General features: G+C 35.3%; 1 long non-coding RNA gene across 1 annotated transcript in view; it reads left to right on the forward strand.

The window, feature by feature from the left end:
- Positions 1–5,307: 5,307 nt before the first annotated feature.
- The window catches only part of LOC133198813 (uncharacterized), an 801,505-nt gene continuing 786,784 nt past the window's right edge, over positions 5,308–20,028 (forward strand). The window contains exon 1 of the long non-coding RNA XR_009722598.1: positions 5,308–5,608. This is a non-coding gene — a long non-coding RNA (uncharacterized LOC133198813). The remainder of the gene's footprint in view (positions 5,609–20,028) is intronic.

A 20,028-nucleotide genomic window follows, 5' to 3' on the forward strand; every position in this document is an offset into this window, starting at 1 on the left:
ATTTCAAATGTGCATTTTTTTTCATATTTCCTTTTAATTATTAAGATAACTTTAAATCCTTTTATTGTGATAACATAATTCATTCGATGAAAAGTAAAACTTGACATCGTACATGTACAAGGATTCAAAGATAATCTTAAAAAAAAATGTTTATACTTCTAATATTTCGTAGAGAAGTTCATTGTTCTCTTGTCAACATAATAAAATGCCACCACTTAGATTTATTATCTTTCTTCATTTAATACCTTAAAAAAAAGGTTTAACTTTCTCCAGCTTTTATTAATTAATACCTTAGGCTAACTTTAAAATAATGTTTGATTGCCCTCTTCCGACTAAGGATGAAGAAAATGGATCGATGGGTAGTTGAGAAATTTTTTTTCTAAGAAAATTTCAATGCATATTTAATTCTGAGTCAGGTCTTTTCAGTCAGCTGGTCGGGAGAGGGTAATCAGACGATTTTTTTTAAAGATGGCCTACTCAAACTGTATTTTTTTTTGTTCTTCTATTCCTGTGCATTGCGTAAGAGTATTCAAGTGTACGATAATACTCAGTATTTTTTTTCATATTTACATCACTTCTTGGTCTCCAAAGTGTTACTTTTCTATTTCTCCTTAAAGCGTTTTAATCAAATTGAAAGAAACAAACGACAAAGATTTTTTTTTCTTATATATACATTACTTTATCTTTTCATATTTCAAGAAAATAAAAGAAAAACAATCCACATGAAAATATGTACACTCCTGCTCGTTTAAAATATATACAAAGTCATTGTCTATAGTTAGTAGTCATATCTCGTCGGGGCTCTCCTTACTCGCTGTGAACGACGAATTGGTGCGGCTACTGGTTGAATGTGGCGTACTGGCGGCGCGGGCGGTGCGTAGTTCCGAGGTTGATGTCTATTTGCAGTCAACGCCGAACACTTCAATGTCACATAAAGCACTATAACAAAAAATAAGATAACTGTTACTCTAATTTCACTAGGTGAAATTCGCTAGAAAATTCTCTAGAGAATTCAGTCTTTGAAATATCGTCCATGCGATTAGTGATCACTCTTCTTTTCACACATTTCCGGATAATGTAAATAGTGCACACACTTAGGCCGAGACAAATCACAATCACTGACGAAATGCCAGCGGCAATCATCCAAGGAGCGTCTGAAATACGTAACGCCAATACTTAAAATTTAATTCTATAGTTTATAAAATTTTATTTCTTTATTTTCATTCTTACATATCTAAACATAAAGTAGTCATTTTTTTTAATTGTATAGGTTTAAATAGGTTAACTTACTGAAACTAACAGCCAGTGTCTCCATGGCCAGGGTTGTTGATGCCACAGTAACTGTAACCGTCTCTGACAATTCCGACCTCTGTAAGCAGGGCAAAAGAAAAAAAAATTAATCTTAAAAGATCTAAATTTGCTCCATTTGAAAAAAAGAAAAATCAAGATAAATATAATTGTTTAATTTGTGCACTATTGTTATAGTTACCTCGCAAACTTTGTCCGCTAGGATGATTGTTGTTTTGGATTTGGTGCGGAACTGACGGCAGTCGACTTCCGAGTACGAAATCTGGATCTTGGCAATTTCACTGGAACTCAAGTCAATCAAACCGTCTCTTTTCAAAATTCTACGGACGATGACCACATCTCCTGATTTCATAACTTTCATAGCATCCTCCAGATCATCGCATCTCAATAGTTGTTCTTTTCTCACGCAACTTATCGCTAACCCGGTACAAAACGTTAGGCAAATCCATCCGTGCATCTTTCTTCTTCAAATGTTTCTGAGACAGTGAGACTCTTACTTCGTCGGGTGCGCGGAATTCTGGGTATACACACTGACCTTGCAATCTGTCAAGCGTAAGCAGGCAGCTGGGAACATCAAAGACCTGGCGAGGGGATTACATAATATACACTAGTCGTACTAGAGACTTGTGTATAGCAGGTGACCAACTGAAGACATCAGACGACTAAAGAGAACAAATTACATAATCTGCATCCAACTGAAGACCTTACATCTTCAGAAAGTGGACAGTTGCTCGAAATTAAAAAAAAAATTATTTATTTATAACATAGAATTCAAAGTGTTGTGATATGAAATAAACTCTTGTTTTTAGTAGTCAAGAAACGAAGTCGTAAGCGGGCAGCTGGGGACATCAAAGACCTGGCGAGGGGATCACATAATCTACACTGGTCGTACTAGAGACTTGTGTATAGAAGGTGGCCAGCTGAAGACATCAGACGAGCAAGAGAACAAATTACATAATCTGCAATTAACTGAAGACCTTAGATCTTCAGAAAGTGGAGAGTTGTACGAAATTAAAAAAAATATTTATTTATTTATAACATAAAATTCAAAGTGTTCTGATATGAAGAAACGAAATTTGTCATTCCATCATAGTGGGGTTTTTTTTTGTGATTAATTCTTGTTTCAGTAGTAAGGTGATTCCAAGTTTTTTTCCTTTTGTTTAGCGTCCACTCAACTTTTTAAAAAAAAAAAAAAAAAAAAAAGGAAACCGTGTTCCTAGGATTTGATTTCATCATTATACTTTTCTTGTAGAAAAAATATTCTTCTTTAACATAATACTCTAAATATACCTAAATTAACATATTGTAGCCACTGTGACCATCAAAAACAAAGTCGCAGGTGGACGCTAAATGTAGAAAAAAAAACTTTGGAATGACCTTAACAAACGATATTTGTCATAGTTTTTTCCCGTGAAATATTTATGAAACTCATTTTATTTTCTTTCCCATATCTCGCCTTATTCGGTTTCAATCTCATTCATTAATTACCCGACTAAACTATCATTTTTTTCTATTTCTCTTCAATGCATTTAATCAAACTGAAAGAAACAAACGAAGAAGATTTTATTCAAGTATACATCACTTTATTTCTTAACCATTAAAATACAATAACATTATTTATACTTGATATTTCTTTTCATTTACACTAGCCAGGTTCCCGTCGGTGCCTTGCACAATAAGAAGATCTCAAAGGGCACTGTCTTCAGTTATTCACTATACTAGTAGTTTTTACACGTGGTGCATTTCTTTCGAAGCACCCTGCGTCCTTGGCGTTCCCTCTCCAAGAACGTCATTTTTTTTTCAAGGGTCGTCAAGCGACGCTCCACTTCTGTTTCTTGTTCAATGGTCTGAAATGATAAATTTGAGTGTTAACCAAAAAAATTATAAAATATTAATAATTATAATATTAATAGATTTTTTCCGGTTCATGTTATAATTTAAGTGTTCTGTTGGGGAAAATATCTAATATCCAGGGGAAATGAAATTATCCCGAAAAAGAAAAAAAACATAAATAAATTGTAATAAATTCTTAAGATTACGATTACAGCAATCCTTTCCGACAAGCTCGAAAAAAAAACCCACCTCGAATGTATTTACATCACCGGATGTTGAAATCTTATTCAATAGGAAGTCGCTTCCTTTTTATTAAACTATTAGAAAACTCGGTTGCTTCAGTAATATATTTACATAATACCTTTACGTTCATTCGAAGTTGATGTTAGGCTCAATACCCTACAGCTAGAGGTCTCCCTACATTTATTTTAATGTTTATGAGGAGGCGGAATCATTCACGCCTATGTAACATTTTTTCTCTCTTTTTGTTTACTTATTGGAGAGAACCAAAAGATTGTGATTACATAATTTGAAAAGGGGGGGGGGGGGTAAAATAACACAGGAAGTAAAGGGCGGTTCTTTCCGGTAGTCATAAAGACGAAAAGCTTTGAGAAGTTGTGATTATGAAACTGAGGAAAGATTGATTTCCGGACAGAATCGGTTGAGATCTAACAAAATTAACCCCGTAAAGGAAACCATGTATAAAATGATGCAATAAATGCTTATGACTAATGATATGATACATTTTAATATCGGTTGAGATCTAACAAAATTAACCCCGTAAAGGAATCCATGTATAAAATGATGCAATAAATGCTTATGACTAATGATATGATACATTTTAATAAGAAAAGTATACGGAGGCTTGTTCAGTTCATCCCTCTCATTTTGGAGTGGTTATAAATAATGAAACCATTTTGTTCCATATGCAACAAATCGTTTAATAGAGTTTCTAATTTCAATCGACATTATAGAGTTGTACATGAAAAAACAAATAGCTTTCGCTGTGACATTTGTGAACCAGTACTGAATCGGAAAGACAATTATGATGGACATGTTAGATTGTGCAAAGCAGAATTTAAATGTTTCTGCTGTGACTACACTTTTAAGTTTTCATCTCATCGCAGACTACCAGTGCTTGTCTACAAGGAGCATAAGGATAAATTATTAAAATGTGAAAACCTGCGACTTTTAATACATTGATGAGAGAAAATGTCAACAACACCAGCAGACATGCAAGGTATTGTACTATTTTTTATATTCGTTAGTGAGAATAGAAACTATATTTACCGTGTCTGCAGGCTCAATCTCCAACGCTGGTTGTGTTTCAGGTGTGTGGACACCGCCGCCTTCCTCCTTAGAGAACTGTTATCCTCCTTCTCACCTATACAAAATGTATATGTACATTTTGTTTGTTAATTTTCATACATATGTCACATTTTCTCAGTCATAAACATTTGTTGTTTAATCGATACATTATAAATTATTAATTGATCGTAAAATTGAGAAACCATGCATTTATATTTCATTTACAAGAGAAAAAAAATATCCCCGCCTAAACCTTGGTCCCCTTGATGTCGAATCGATTAAAATGACTTGAGTTCAACCATACGTCGTTGGTCTGAAAATAATATATATATATATATATATATATATAAAAGAATGCATTTACTTTTATAACGTTTGTTGATATAGCATTCCCCCCCCCCCTTTTTTTTCGCTTCACATTCAACATAACAGTTGCACTGAATATTGAGGTAACTCAACATTTTTTTTTCAAATTACTACAAATGTTTATCTTATGAAAATAAGACCCCAATAGTACCATTCTTCTACTACTGTTTTTTTGTTCAAGTTGCAACAAATGTTCATCTTTTGAAAAAGACCCAATACAACCATTCTTCTATATAATAATAGAATATTTTCAAAATAATACTTACATTTCTGCCTCTTCTGCCGGCCATTTTCTCGAAATAGGTTTGATAGATGTACTAGTTGAGAAGTGAAAAAAAAAATGCAGTGAGCACCGACTAATTTATTATGATTAGTAAGAATGATACCCTCCCCCCCCAAAAAAAAAAACAATTAAAAAATCCTCGGGTAGTGTAGATTGTAAATTATTCAAATCATGACCCCCTGGGGTAGGGCGGGGCCACAATAGGAATCCATGTTTTACATTGAAATATATAGGAAACATCTTTAAAAATCTTCTCAAGAACCACTGGGCCAGAAAAGCTGAAACTTATGTGGAAGCATCTTCAATTAGTGTAGATTGTAAATTGTTCAAATCATGACCCCCGGGGGTAGGGCGGGGCCACAATAGGGAATCCAAGTTTTACATTGAAATATATAGGAAAAATCTTTTAAAAATCTTCTCAAGAACCACTATGCCAGAAAAGCTGAAACTTATGTGGAAGTATCCTTATGTAGTGTAGATTGTAAATTGTTCAAATCATGACCCCCGGGGGTAGGGCGGGGCCACAATAGGTATTACAAAGGGGAAATCTGGTTAAGAACAGCATGCCAAAGTTACTCAGGTGAGCGATGTGGCCCATGGGCCTCTTGTTTAAAACTCTCGGTGATGAGTCCTCTCTTTTATACCACGGATATTCCTTTTGATGTCATAGTTCCGCATATGCAAGATCATGCGAAACGATCGCAGGGCGCCTGAACTCTTCAAAATTGAGTTTCAAGGCGATCAAATAATCGGACTTGCATCGTCTCACCTCGAAGGCGTGAGACGCAATCCAACACAATAATTGCGGCATAGCGCTTAGTTAAAAGGGCAAAGAAATGTAGACTGAGAAAATCACGCCACATTAAACCCTGTTTGGTGACCCAACTTAAATTTTCTTGTAAAGGTATCTCAAAGGGAAGACTCAGAGCCCCTCTTACTACATTTCGAAATGTATTAAAAACTCAGAAAACGCATCATGGTGTAAATATGGGATTCAAACTTCGAAATAACAGTTTATGTACTTATCGTCAAGTGAGGAATGGTTTCACTGAATTTTACCGTAAACGAAAAGTTTTGGGTGACGGTATTAGCGCCGAGCCTTTAGATTTAGAATTGTGTCCTTTGAAAAGTAGAGAAGAGTATGAAACCCTTGCGCGGATCTGTCGTGGGCGGGGGGGGGGGGGGGGTCCGGGCCCCTCTTGGAATTTGCAATGTTGTTTAATTTATACATTACAGTAAAAAGTGACCGACCCCCCCCCCCCCCTCGAAAACGGGGATTTGTGTTACGTTGGTATGAAAAGACATAGGTATGAAGCATTAGAGGTCAACGAATACCCCCCCTCCCCCCTCCACGAATTAGGTTTTTCATGGTTGGACGAGTTTACGCTTTTTTTTTCTCTTTGCTTGTCAACAGATTTCAGGGTTAGATTTTTTTTTGACTTGGGTGGACCCCTGGAAAAATAATTCCTGGATCCGCGCCTGAAATGGAATAAGATGATTTCGATCTCCAGCTTGTAAACATCCTTGCTGAATATGTGTAATTATCTCGACTTGTTGTGTAATGGTTGAAGGTCGTTTCCTTTAACTCAACGAAAGGCTTTATCTTAAGGGTCATAAATTCCTGCTTGCACGGTTTCGGCAACGGTAAAATGATTATTAATCGGAAAGTTGTATACGCTAAAAACATTTCCCTCCTGGTGTCTTCTTAAGGTTTTACCAAAGGTCAACATGTCCAAAAATTTATTTTTACAATAGCTCCAAAACTATGCGGTTTATAAAGTTAAAACTTTTACAGTTTATAAATATATCATTGATTAACAGATAGAGGGTATCGCTTGATAACAAATACTTAAAAAATATATTTATCGAGAAAAATTCTTTTAAAAAAAATGCATATATTTTAAAAAAATACACCTAATTAATTCCGTACTTTTAGTGAAAGCCAACATTGCAGAAACAATATATGTTTATCAATGAAGGGCAAGTTGGACATCGATAGCCTCTGGAAAGTTGTTTTCCCTGTTCATTTTGTCCAAATGTTAAGATTTGAAACCGAAAGTACATTGCAAATGGCGGATTTTATAGGGGTCTTGTCTTTATACATGTCATGCTTTCAATAACAGCCTCTCAGAAACCATTCACGTCCAACTTGCCCTTCATTGATAAACATATATCATTTCTGCAATGATGGTTTTCACTAAAAGTACATAATTAAGCAGGTGCATTTTTTTTTTAAAAAATATGCATTTTTTGATACTTTTTTTTCTCAAAAAATATTTCTTTTTAAATATTTGTTTTCAAGTGATACTTTCTATCTGTTAATCAATGATATATTTATAAACTGTAAAAGTTTTAACTTTATACCTCACATAGTTTTGGGGCTATTGCAAAAATAAATTTTTGGACATCTTGACCTTTGGCAAAACCTTAGTATTAACGAGGCATTCGACTCGTAGACCTGCTTTAATATTTCATCATTTCTATCACCTTCTCCCTATCGTGGGTACCCATTCCCCCACGGCCAAGGTTGTAATTGACCACCGCCCACTAGGGAATGGTTATATTCATCTGTTGAATATACAATGTTCGTCGACATTCAAGTCTTTGATGCTAAACAAATGTTTGTATTGTGACTACACTTTCAAGTCTTCATAAAATCGCAGACTACATGTCTACAAGGAACATAGGGATAAATTATTCAAGTAAGAAAACGGCAGCAAAGAATACTTCTGAGATAAATTGTCAACACCACAAACAGATATGCAAGGTACGGTACTATTTTGTTTTTGATCTTTAGCGAGAATATAAAATATATTTACCGTGTCTGCAGGCTCCTGAACCGACGCTGGTGGAGTTAATGGGTGTGCACCTCCCCACTCCCCTCATTAGAGAAGAGTATTCTCCTTCTCAACTATGCAAAATGTATATATACATTCAATAAATTGATTTTCATAAATGTATTACATTTTCTCGGTCATTAATTTGTTGTTTAATCTGTATTTCAGAAACGTGTTTGTTATATGATCGTTAAAGTGACAAACCATGCATTTATACTCATTTACAAGAGACAAATAATAAATCCCGCCTAAACTTAGTCATCTGGGTGTGGAGTCAATAACAGCCACAATTTGTAAATGAAATAAAAGTACTTTTTACATGCATAAATAATGAAATGCATTTACTTATATAAAAATTCTGATCTAGTATAATCCCACAATTATGTTTGAAAATACGTTGACATTAATATAAACTTATGTTCAAACTTCTAATACAAGTAGTACAGAGTGATCGTTTTTATGATACTTTGAGGTGCACGTTTTTGAGGTGCATAGATCTAAGGTGAATCATACACACGGATGTTATCTAAATTTGCTTTAGTTAAAACCCATTCCCCACTCGGCGGCGCACGAATGAATATCAAGTTTTAAAAATTTACATGGTGGAGTGGAGTTCCACTTCGACAGAGCGGGCACCTGCTGTCATGTAGCAAACGGAAGCATCGCATACAGCATTCCAATTGTTGACAGGTATAACATATACAACACCTTTTATTGAAAAAAAATTAAATATAAATAAATAAAACTTGTCATATAATTCCCCTCCCCCTAAGTTGTTAAAGTACTAAGACTGGATAGAAATAAAGTGTCATGGAGATTATCAAATTATCAATATTGTCCTCAGACATTTTCTGTTATGATTAAAATCTTAACTGTTTTGTAACTTTTATTGTAAATTATTGGTGAAATTAAAAACTCAATCTACGTCTGAACTATTCGGAGATCGTATAAGCCTTATAGAACGGCGCAGCTGCCTGGGCTGGGGGACGGGTGGAGATGTGCGTGGAGGGTTAGGCTGAGGGACGGGTGGAGGTGTTGGTGGACGAGGAGATTGTCCCATTGGGTGGTCATCATGAATCCGTTGTCCACGTAGTTTTCTCCAAAAAAGGTTGAATACTACAAACATTTTTTTTTTTTAATTTTCTCATTACCACATCATCAAACCCCGGAAGGGATTGGAACTCGATCTCAATTCGAGGTTGTTGACACTCTCTCCGAATGGCGTACCTTATGACATAAGAGGACAAAAGTATCGGAAGAATTGACACTGTGTGCTAACATACAGGACAAAAGTATCATTAAAGCTGTCACTTCAGTGCTAATATATATTTACGGTTTGTCTAAATATACGGAAAAAACCTTTAGATTCTAGTTATTTGTGGAAAAAATACTCTAAATACACGGAAAAATACAAGAACTGTATGCAATTTTACTTCAATAGTGTAATATACTTACTGAATGCTGAACGCATATCTCAATTGCGCAAACCTTTTGATGGCGAATACGACGAACGTTAGACCGGTAAGCATCTTATCGTCAAGTCTCGTTCAACCAAACATAGGATACCTATTCACTAATTACAAGACATCGACGGAGAAGATGTTGAGGGCACCTTTTACGAAGAACTTCAAAAAGTAATTATAACTGACGATACCGTGTGTAGAATTCAGAAGGTCGTAAGATATAAAGGCAACCAAGTCTTAGTTAAGTGGTGGGGTTGGCCTAAAAAAATTAACAGTTACATTCCCAGGTCGTCTTTACCATACTATGAGAAGAGCTTAATAAAGTTCTTTTATAAAGAAAAAGAAAAAAGTATGGAAAAGTCTCCAATGATGCAGAACGCCGATTTTTTTTGAGAGAGAACCCTCACATGCCGAGCATAATAGTCATGACAGCCTTGGATAAATAAAACTTCCATGTCCGCATTTTGTACGACCCTATGAATTAAATCGTCTAAAACGATGTGTGCTCTTGCTCTGAGGTGAGTTCTTCTATCGTTTCAGTAGATGGTTGTCTGTCATGTAATTTCAGATTCGAAAAACGTCGTTCCATGTCGTCAAAAAGAGGTTGATGTATTCCGCAGCAAGACAATTTGTTTTAGGAGACTCCCCTGCATACATCTCATCTAAATAAATTGACAATCGATACACAAATCTTGTCTTCCCACATTCTGTTTGTCCACTAATACACATACTTGAACATGGTTGAAATTGTATAGACATCTCTTTCATTTTTTTATTTCTCTATTTAAGTATTCTTGTAGTTTATCCGGTTTAAAGGAGGGATTAAGTAATACGCAATCTATGGCACTGCTGAGCAGGGAAATCCACAGCTCCGTAGAACCATTTTGTAGAGACAAGTTTACAATGGAGATTATTATTATAATGTAAACCACATACTCATTTAACAAAAGCTAACGATTTCTGATTTAGGAACTTTATTTCCCAGTAAACTCCAAAGTTCTGTAGAGGAACTGTTGGTTCTGTCCATGTTTTTAAAAAAATCTAAAAAGTCACATACTAATTCCTTCTTAAAAATTTTAGCTATCAGACATCAGTGAAATGATCATGTGACAAGCGTTAAACTGTATATTGTGATTATAATTTTAATATATTTAATTGTAATTATAATCACAAATACTTATGGTGAAGATTCCCCCCCCCCCCTTTATTTCAAGAAGAAAGCAAGGATGAAGTTAATTACTACGATGATTAATCGAAAATTAAATTTAAAATGAACAACCAAAACATTTTAAAAAATTGTTAGTGTCAAAATAAAAGTGATATCATGTCATCATGTTTCTCATTTCGTTTGTAATAGAGGTACCTTTTCTAAGAATTTGATATATATATATACTAATTCGCTTTCCTCCAAACACACTGGGTATCTATTTAAAATTATGGTTTTAGCTCTTATGCCCCAACTCGGAACAATCTCCGTTCCAGGTGGGAGGGTCACAACTGGTATGGGCGGCGACAAGTCTTCTTGATGCATCGGGATTGTTGGGGACTCGTACACCCTGTCTCTTCTTACGGTAGCCCAGAGGTCTCCGTCACCTATCTCGCTGACGACAACGAGACAGATAAGCTCCCGGGTTTCTATACATCTCCTCTAATCTATCTTCATTTTCCTTTAACCTTCTTCTAAATCCTTCTCTACATCCCATCTTGTTGATTAAAGGAATAGTTACAGAACCCGATTTATACTACAAGAATGCGGAGCAAATCGCTTTACAAGCAGAACCAATCAAAATGATGAAAATCGAACCCCATTGACTCATTTGCTGCTTGCATGATTTCCGAGACCAAAAATTGATTATCAGTGTGAAAATTATAAACACTACAAACATTTCCCTCCTGGTGTCTTCTTAAAATAATAGAACTATTTGCTTCATACACTTGTTTCAATTTGTTATCAATATTCCCCCCCTTGTTCCCATGGCCTGGGTTGTAATTGTTCTGCCCCCACTTGAAAACGTTCATCCATTTGATGAAGATAAAGAGTTCTCCTACAATTAAAAGTTTGTTGACAAGTGCGGTAGGTTAATTCAGGAACAGATTCCTGAAAATAAGAAGAAAAAGAGAAGAAAATAGCATGCATTGTGAGTTCTTTATAACTTTATAAAATATATGAATAAACATTTCCCATACCTCATTTAGATTGTCTGGACGACTTGTTGATGGCAAATCATCTCTTTTCTCAGACAGCGTGCTTAAAAAACATTGCAATTTGAAAATAACATGTACTGTGTGTTCTTTATTACGATATACATGAAATATGAATTAACATTTCCCCTAGCTCATTTTGATCGTCTGGACGACTTGTTGATGGCAAATCATCTCTTTTCTTAGCGTGCTATAAAAAATAATTAATATATGCAGTCATTGAAATATTAAGTTTAAAACATAAGTACTAATTTGTACGTTTTAAGTTTTATTTTGTTGATGACTGAATGATAAATTTTCTGTATTTTCGTTCTTATAGATGAATAAATCTTTAAATAAACCCTTTTCATTTTTTTTATTAATCAAAGAGTTCATCAGATTTCAAATATAAGAAAATTATAGGTAAAAAAAACTCCCTAGTTATAATGAACAAAGGACTATCTATTATCAAAGGCTAATCGTTGAAGTGGTTATTGATCATGTATTATGTATGCATATACATTTGTTACGGTGGCATACATCCCTATCGATATAGTAATTCTATTGACAAGTAAGTGACATGCTAAGTATCGATGTTTAATCATCATGACCGTTTATCCCGTTGAACCTGATTGTTTAATAAGCAAACAGATAAAGCTATTAAATACTTCACGGATTTGAATTTGGTACTTATGAAGATTTAATGTATTACAAGTTCCTTTTCATATTATGTAGCAGAAAGAAATAAAACTTTTAAGAAACATGTAACTGTTTATAATTATGTTAGCGATCTAAGGAATGATTACTCCTATAAATGCACAACTTTGTCGACATAGAAAACTCAGTCCCTGGACGTGTTCCCAGCATGGCTTCAAACGTAAGAGAGATTTTAAAATGTCCTTTAGGTTATATGTGAGCTGTATTTTTTTTTTTATTTTGTTGTTTAAAATTGTTCTATTTACGGTAATTCTGTATATGACATAAAACTTTATAATTGATAGAACTAAAAGAAATTTTCATAGATCTAAACAAAAGTCCTAAGCTACGGAATATTTAGCTTATTTTATTTTATTCGTTTTTTATTTATTTATTTTTTGGAAGTGACGTTATAAAACTCATTTTGTTTTCACAGGCGCGTAAATAGTTTTAAAAAAGTTTTTATTAACAATCACATTTTCTGGTATTGAAAATTGAATGTTTTCAAAAAAAATTCCGAACCGAAAATACAGCTAGTAATGCTTTAAACTCAACTAAACGATTCTTTAAACTAATATATTTAACATTGTAATCTATTTTTATACAACTCATATTAATTATCTTTTAAAAATACAGACAAATGACGTGTGGTTATAATCTCGAGTGTTGGTGGCATCTACATCCAAAGGACCTGTTTTCCGAAATATTAGGACCGTTCAGGGTAGCCCAGTCGATAGAGTGCTCGCTTCGAGATCGGGAGGTCGCGAGTTCGAATCTCGGCCGCAACTGACCTAAGTCGATAAGAAAGGGGTAGCAACTGTTCCTTCACCATGCGCTCGGCACTTTGAAGTGAAAGTTGCGGGTCCTTCGGATAAGACCCTAAAAACCGAGGCCCCGAGTCACGACAGGCGTTGGCACGATAAAGATCCCTCACTACTCAATGACCCTTAGTGCCGAGTAAAGGTCAAAATTTGAAGCTCATCACCGGTATATGGTGACGTCTCTTTATGAGTGAAAAATTCTGGAATGGGACGTAAAACAACATACAATCAATCCGAATGATTAGGAAAAGATTAGTGTCTGGGTCTGGGAAAGTAAGTGTATGTAGATCCTTTCCATTCATTAGATTTGTTTATTTAATAGAATACACTAAAAACTTATAAAATCTTAGGTTTGTGTGTTCTTAGAAATTAATTTGTTTAAATTATTTTTCACAGTCCATGGACAGTCCCATACAAAGGATCGATGTATTGGAGAGTACGTCATCAAGTGCAAATAGTTTAATTTTTTTATATACTTTTACTTATGCCTCCCATCTTTCATTGTTTTGTTGAAAGTTTCTTAAGGTTAAATACTTCTTTTTGCATTTAACACATTGAAATAATTTGTCTCTGTGATCTTTCTGTATATGAAGTCGACGTTGAGAAGACAGTTTGAAATATTTTTCGCAGTGGGGACACTTTAACGAACTTTTACATGTCCGTACGTGACGTTCAAAATTATCTTTCCTGTTAATTTTCTTTCAACAAGCTGAACATTCTCTTTCACATAAATCGAGATGCACGGTTTTCTTACGATGATCTCTTTTCTTTGAAACAAGTAAATTTTTTAACGCATCGGGAACGTGCGAACTCCATGGTTTCAAATTAAAATAATGTATGTAGTTTTGAGTAGGAAGTATTTATTTACTTACTTTCAAACTTATTACACCTATGTATATCCGTCTTTCTAGGATATACATACAACTTTTCGCTTTTTCCGGAAGTTTGTAATGTCATTTGTAAACAAATCTTCACTCTTTCTTATAAAATTGTTGATTTTCATTACAAGCATATCCCCTGGTATTTTACTTATTATACGTTTCTTCCCGTAAATTGCTGTCAGCTCATTACTTCCGATTGTCTCCGTCATATAAGTTAATTAATATCTCCTCACATTCTACGATTTGTAAACTTCGTGTATTTTTAAAATTTTCAGACTATTGAACAAAGCAACTCGGAAGAACGCATTACAAAGTTGGAGACTGAATTGAATAATTTAAACAAGAGGCCCACGGGCCTTATAGGTCACCTTAGTATCATATAACAATTTTCCAACAATTGAATTTGGTTCATGTTTTAACCTAGAGGACAAGAAATTCACAATTCTGAAAGAGGCACCATTGCTCATCATAATTATACACTTAGCAATGCTTAGTTTGATTTCTTAATACAGAGATGCAGAGCAGAGGAACAATGAAAAAATGCATTTCCACTATATAATCTGTAGTGCCACACCGCACAGGTACCCCTTACCTTGTGGACTTATGCACAATTTAAAAAAAAAGGCACTTGCTCATCATAAATGTATGATAAATACCAAGGAGCAGATTTCAAAGCATTAATTCATTTTCAGTATATAATCATTAGAACCTCCATCCCCCGGTATCCCTGACCCAAGGGCCTTGAAATTTACAATTCTGGATGAAACACCCTTGCTCATCTTAACTATGTACCTAGATCATCGGTAAAATACCCTGGGGCAGAGGAGGAGATTTTTTCATATAATTAATGCATTTTCACTATATAATCAATAGGGTCCCGCCCTAACACCAGAACCCCTGACCTAGGGGCAATGAAATTCACAATTTTGGAAGAGGCACCCTTCCTCACCATAACCATGTACATAGTTCATTAGTTTAATGCCCAGGAGCAGAGGAGAAGATATTCAAATAATTAATGCATTTTCGCTACATAATCAATAGAGCCCAATCCTAAAACCAGAACCCCTGACCCAGGGGCCATGAAATTCAAATTTTGGAAGAGGCACCCAGCCTCATCATAACTATGAACATAGTTCATTGGTTTAATATCCAGGAGAAGAGGAAAATAGTTTCAAAGAATTAATGAATTTCACTATATAATCAATAGAACCCCGCCCTAACACCAGAACCCTAACCCTTGGGCCATGAAATTCTCAAATTTGGAAGAGGCGACCTTCATTATCATAGCCGTGTACTTAGTTTATTTAAATAATGTCCAGGAATAGGGAAGACGATTTTCAAAGAATTTATGCATTTTCCCTATACAAGCAATAGAGCCCCGCCCCAACAGCAGAACCCCTGACCCCGGGGCCATAAAATTCACAATTTTGGAAGAGGCACCCTTCCTCATCATAACCATGTTCTTAGTTTATTTAAATAATATCCAGGAACAGGAAAGATTTTCAAAAAAATTGATGCATTTTCACTGTATAATCCATAGAGCCCCACCCTAACACCAGAACCCCTGACCCTGGGGCCACGAAATTCACAATTTTGGAAAAGGCACCTTTGCTCATCATAACTACAATCTAATTAAATTAGATGTTCCGAATCCGCTACCGCTTCTCAAACATCTAACAACATCCCATTTGGGGTCACGTCAGAGCGACCTTTCGAATACCCAATGAAATCGCCGTCTCTGAAATCTTGGCTTATAGTTCGTATGCGTTTCTTTTTTAACTGCCAAACCTAAACGCCCGAGGGGTTTCGTAGTAAACAAATATGCATGGTAAAGACCGTGCTACATATGAATGTATAGACGTACATGTATACATGTAGTTTGTGCATTTTCGTTTGCATTATTTAATTAGGTAAGAATACCAGATTGGCGGACTATATACGTTCAATTTATACCAAAATTACTTTAATTCAACGTAAGACAGTCTACTGAGCATCAATAATGTAAAGATGTAGCCGTGGAACTAATTTTAGAATGTATACAGAAGGTTGAATCTGATTGGCCAAAATTTTTATGTTTATTCATTATCGAAAGGTCGCTCTGACGTGACCCCTAATGAGAGTTGTTAGATGTTTGAGAAGCGGTAGCGGATTCGGAACATCTAATTTTAATTAGATTGTCATAACTATGCACTTAGTTTATCAGCTTAATACCCAGGAGCAGAGAAGATTTTAAAAGAAATAATGCATTTTCACTATATATTCAACAGAGCCCCACCCTAGCACCGGAACCCTTGACCCTGGGGCCATGAATTTCACAGTTTAGGTAGATTGATTGATTGTATGTTGTTAAACGTCCCTCTCGAGAATATTTCACCCATATGGAGACGCCACCACTTGCCGGTGGAGAGCTGCAAATTTTGTCCTATACTCGGCACTTACGGCCATTGAGCAGTGAGGCAGTGCCAGCACCTACTGCGACACGGGGCCTCCGTTTATACGGTTTCATCCGAAGCACCGGTCTCCATGTCCCACAGTGGGATTCGAACCCGCTACGTAAGGATCAACTACTTACTTCGCGACTCTAGAGCAGACGCTCTAACCACTGCGCCACGCAGCCGACCAGTTTAGGTAGATGGCTCAATGCTAACTACAATCATGCTAACAGTTTGACTGCTTGATGTCCATGAGTAAATAAGATTTTTAGAGATTGCACATTAATTTTGATGGTTTTAGCCCTTTTCCTCAGGCCCCAAGGGGGGAGGGGTCACGCATTTCACAATTTTTGTTCCCCGCCACCCATAGATGCGATATCCCAAAATTGGTTGAAATTGGTTCAGCCCTTTCCGAGAAGAAGCTGAAAATGTACAAATATTCACGCACGACGACGGACGAAAAGAGATAGCAATAGGTCACTTGGGTGACTCAGGTGACATAAAACGGAGCTGGAACCAAGGAGGATCATACGGAAATTATAATCAGTACTTTTGGACCATATTATTCAAATATTCGTTCACTTTCCTCTGTTTATATTTATAAAGACAAGTCATTTTTTAAATAAAATATTTATTCTTCAAATGTTATAATCTTTTCTTTCGTTACAATTTTAAATGAACAAAAATTCAATTCTGGTTCAGTTAGAGTTAAAAAAAAATACAATAAACTATTGGTATCACTAAAGAGTCTATTTTAAAACCTAATATGTGAACAGTGGTGGTAGTAAAGAGTCTACATTTCATACACAAGTCGATTCGGTGGACGTCTCTGTCGCTGCGATCGTCGTAGTGGGGCTGGTGCCTCATCCACAACAGGAATAGGTTGCCGGTTTTGCCGACGGTGTTGTCTCGCTCCAATCTGCATCGCCGCCATCACTTTGTATAGCACACACACCACTGCAATTTGTCAATTTTAATTTCTCTCATTAGTGAATAGTCGAACTCTGTTGTTGAACTGACAGATTCGAGCTCAATGTCTATTGTACGGCGAGGTTTCCTACACCGTCTCTTAAACCAAACAATACACAGGCCTAATGTGATCAAACCAAATAAACTCGAGGCAATTCCGATGGCATAAATCCAGGGCTTATCTACATGTGAAAATTAAACAGTAAAATAAAATAGTTTATAGTTTTTTTTTTTAGATTTATGATTATAATTTTTATTGAATGTGTATACTTACAAAATGACAGGGCGGCAATCTCACTGAAAGTGGTGGTCACAGTGGATGTGGTTGTTGTCGGTTCTGTTCGCTGGGATCCTTGAGTCTCCTTTTAAGAAATTAAAATAACAATAAATATACTAGTATTTATTTTAAATTTTGGTGATTAAAAAAATTAATTTCATTTACGTTCAGTTAGTAATAGAAAACAAGTGTTTTACCTAACACATCTAGTCGTTTAGCCCAACAACTGTTCTTTCACTTCTTTCAATTGCATCGCACGACACTAAGGACTCCACAACAAGGAACATTCACAGTCGCGGAAAACCTGTCAGATCCTCACCCTGGGTAAGATAGGCGATCTGTACCACCTCCATATCCCGATGTTTCATCATCTCTTGCTCCTAGAATAGCCTACATCTTACTCCAAAACTCGTCCGCCCGCTTTACAAACAGGGGAATCATAATCAAAATCCACAGCATCTTGTCTAGCATCTTTACACGGTTTTAGGTCTCAAAAGGGTCCCTAACAAAAAATACTATAGTTAACTACAGTTTACTATAGTTAACTATAGTGATAACTTTGACACTTTGATTTACTATAGTGAAAACTTTTGACACTTTGATTAACTAAAGTGATAACTATGAAAACTTTGATTTACTATAGTGATCACTATGAAAACTTTGATTTACTATGGTGAAAACTTTGATTTACTATAGTGATAACTTTGACACTAAAGTGATCACTTTGAAAACTTTGATTTACTATAGTGATCACTATGACACTATAGTGATAACTTTGAAAACTTTGATTTACTATAGTGATAACTTTGACACTTTGATTTACTATAGTAAAATATAGTAAACTATAGTATTTTTTGTTAGGGGGTGGTCAGTTTTGGACTTCGATGACTTATATAATTGTACGGGGGAGGGTGGGTCAGGAATATGTTTTAGTTTTATCAGTATATTTTATTGATTTACAGATTGATTCATTCTCTATTTTTGCATCTTAAATGTGAAAAAGAAAAGGATGATGTGACATAACTGCTATCCAGGGCCCCTTTTTCTACGACGAATTATATTTAATCTACAACGATTTTGATAGTTTTCAAACATGAGTGAATAAATACAACGCCTTTTGAATAGTTCAAATAGTTCCGACACATTTTTAATTATAAGGATTACTGCATTATCTATGATTTTTTAGACCCTATGACAGCAAAATTCGGCCTGCTTTGTGACAATATGTTCTTTTATGAAAAGAGAATAGGCGGGTCTTAGTACAATAGAGGGATATGCATGTCCGAGGAATCTACCTTATATGGCTATTGTTATTATTTCGCACATAGTCGCTTACCGAGAACAATTGTCCAATCCGATGACAGAACGACAAAACATGCTGGTTTACTACATGTTTATTTTTTATCACAGGTACGTGGTTTAGGTCAATTTACACAATATCTCTACTACATTTCAAACTTTTAATGGGCAGCCAAGACTAGTTATACAAAATAATACGCTTGGAACCTCAGTGTTTACCGTTTTTGGTCAAGATATGCACATGAAACTTCTATTCACTGATTCTCGGGAATACGTGTAGACCTAGCGAATTGCCCATCAAACGCTTTACAAACTTTGAACTATGTATATTTATAAATCAATTGTTTGTAAATGTGAGCTGGGAAATTGTAGATCCGTGTCTAATTTCTGACTCGAATGCATAAAAAATTGTTTATCGGAAAGCAGGTAAAAAATACAACCTTTTTTCCAAGCATAAAATGTCCTTAGTATTTTTGTGGTACTCACTAGTAATGCAACTCATTTAGCTGATTGGTCAGTTAGAAAGTATCGCCAGTGCCTCGATTAGCATATGAATTTATTCTTACGTCAGGTCAGAAAAAATGGTTTCGTCTATCTGGTCATAATGGGAAAGGCCAGCTAGATTTTACAATTTTTTAAAAACAACATGTGAGCGCAGTTAGGTACATTTTCCTTCTTTCACATATAGGTGGATTTCAATAAAATACAGTGACCAGTCAAAGGAGAAAAATGTATCTACTTGCGCTCGTAATTTTAAGGGCTTCAAAGAGTGGGGCGGGGCCAAAATTCAATGAGAATTGTATGTAAACATGGTACCCCTACTCGAAATAGACATATATCTTCCAAATTATGTTTCTATTTTCGGTAAAAGTAGTATTTTATGAGGGTAAACATGTCAGTGATTAAGTGCATGCAAAAATTAGAGTAAAATTTATATACTTAATTTTTTGTCAATTTACCGGGGGCCGTATGTCACATCATCCTTTGACATAATTTTAATTGGAAATAGCGAATGGTTTATGTTGCGTCTGTAGTATATCTATACCCTATCTCCCCCTTCCTTAGATTACGTAA

Source organism: Saccostrea echinata, unplaced genomic scaffold (genome assembly GCF_033153115.1).
Source record: "Saccostrea echinata isolate AGI-Se365-2 ecotype Australia unplaced genomic scaffold, CSIRO_AGI_Sech_v1 ptg000033l, whole genome shotgun sequence".
Taxonomy (NCBI): Eukaryota; Metazoa; Mollusca; class Bivalvia; order Ostreida; family Ostreidae; genus Saccostrea; species Saccostrea echinata.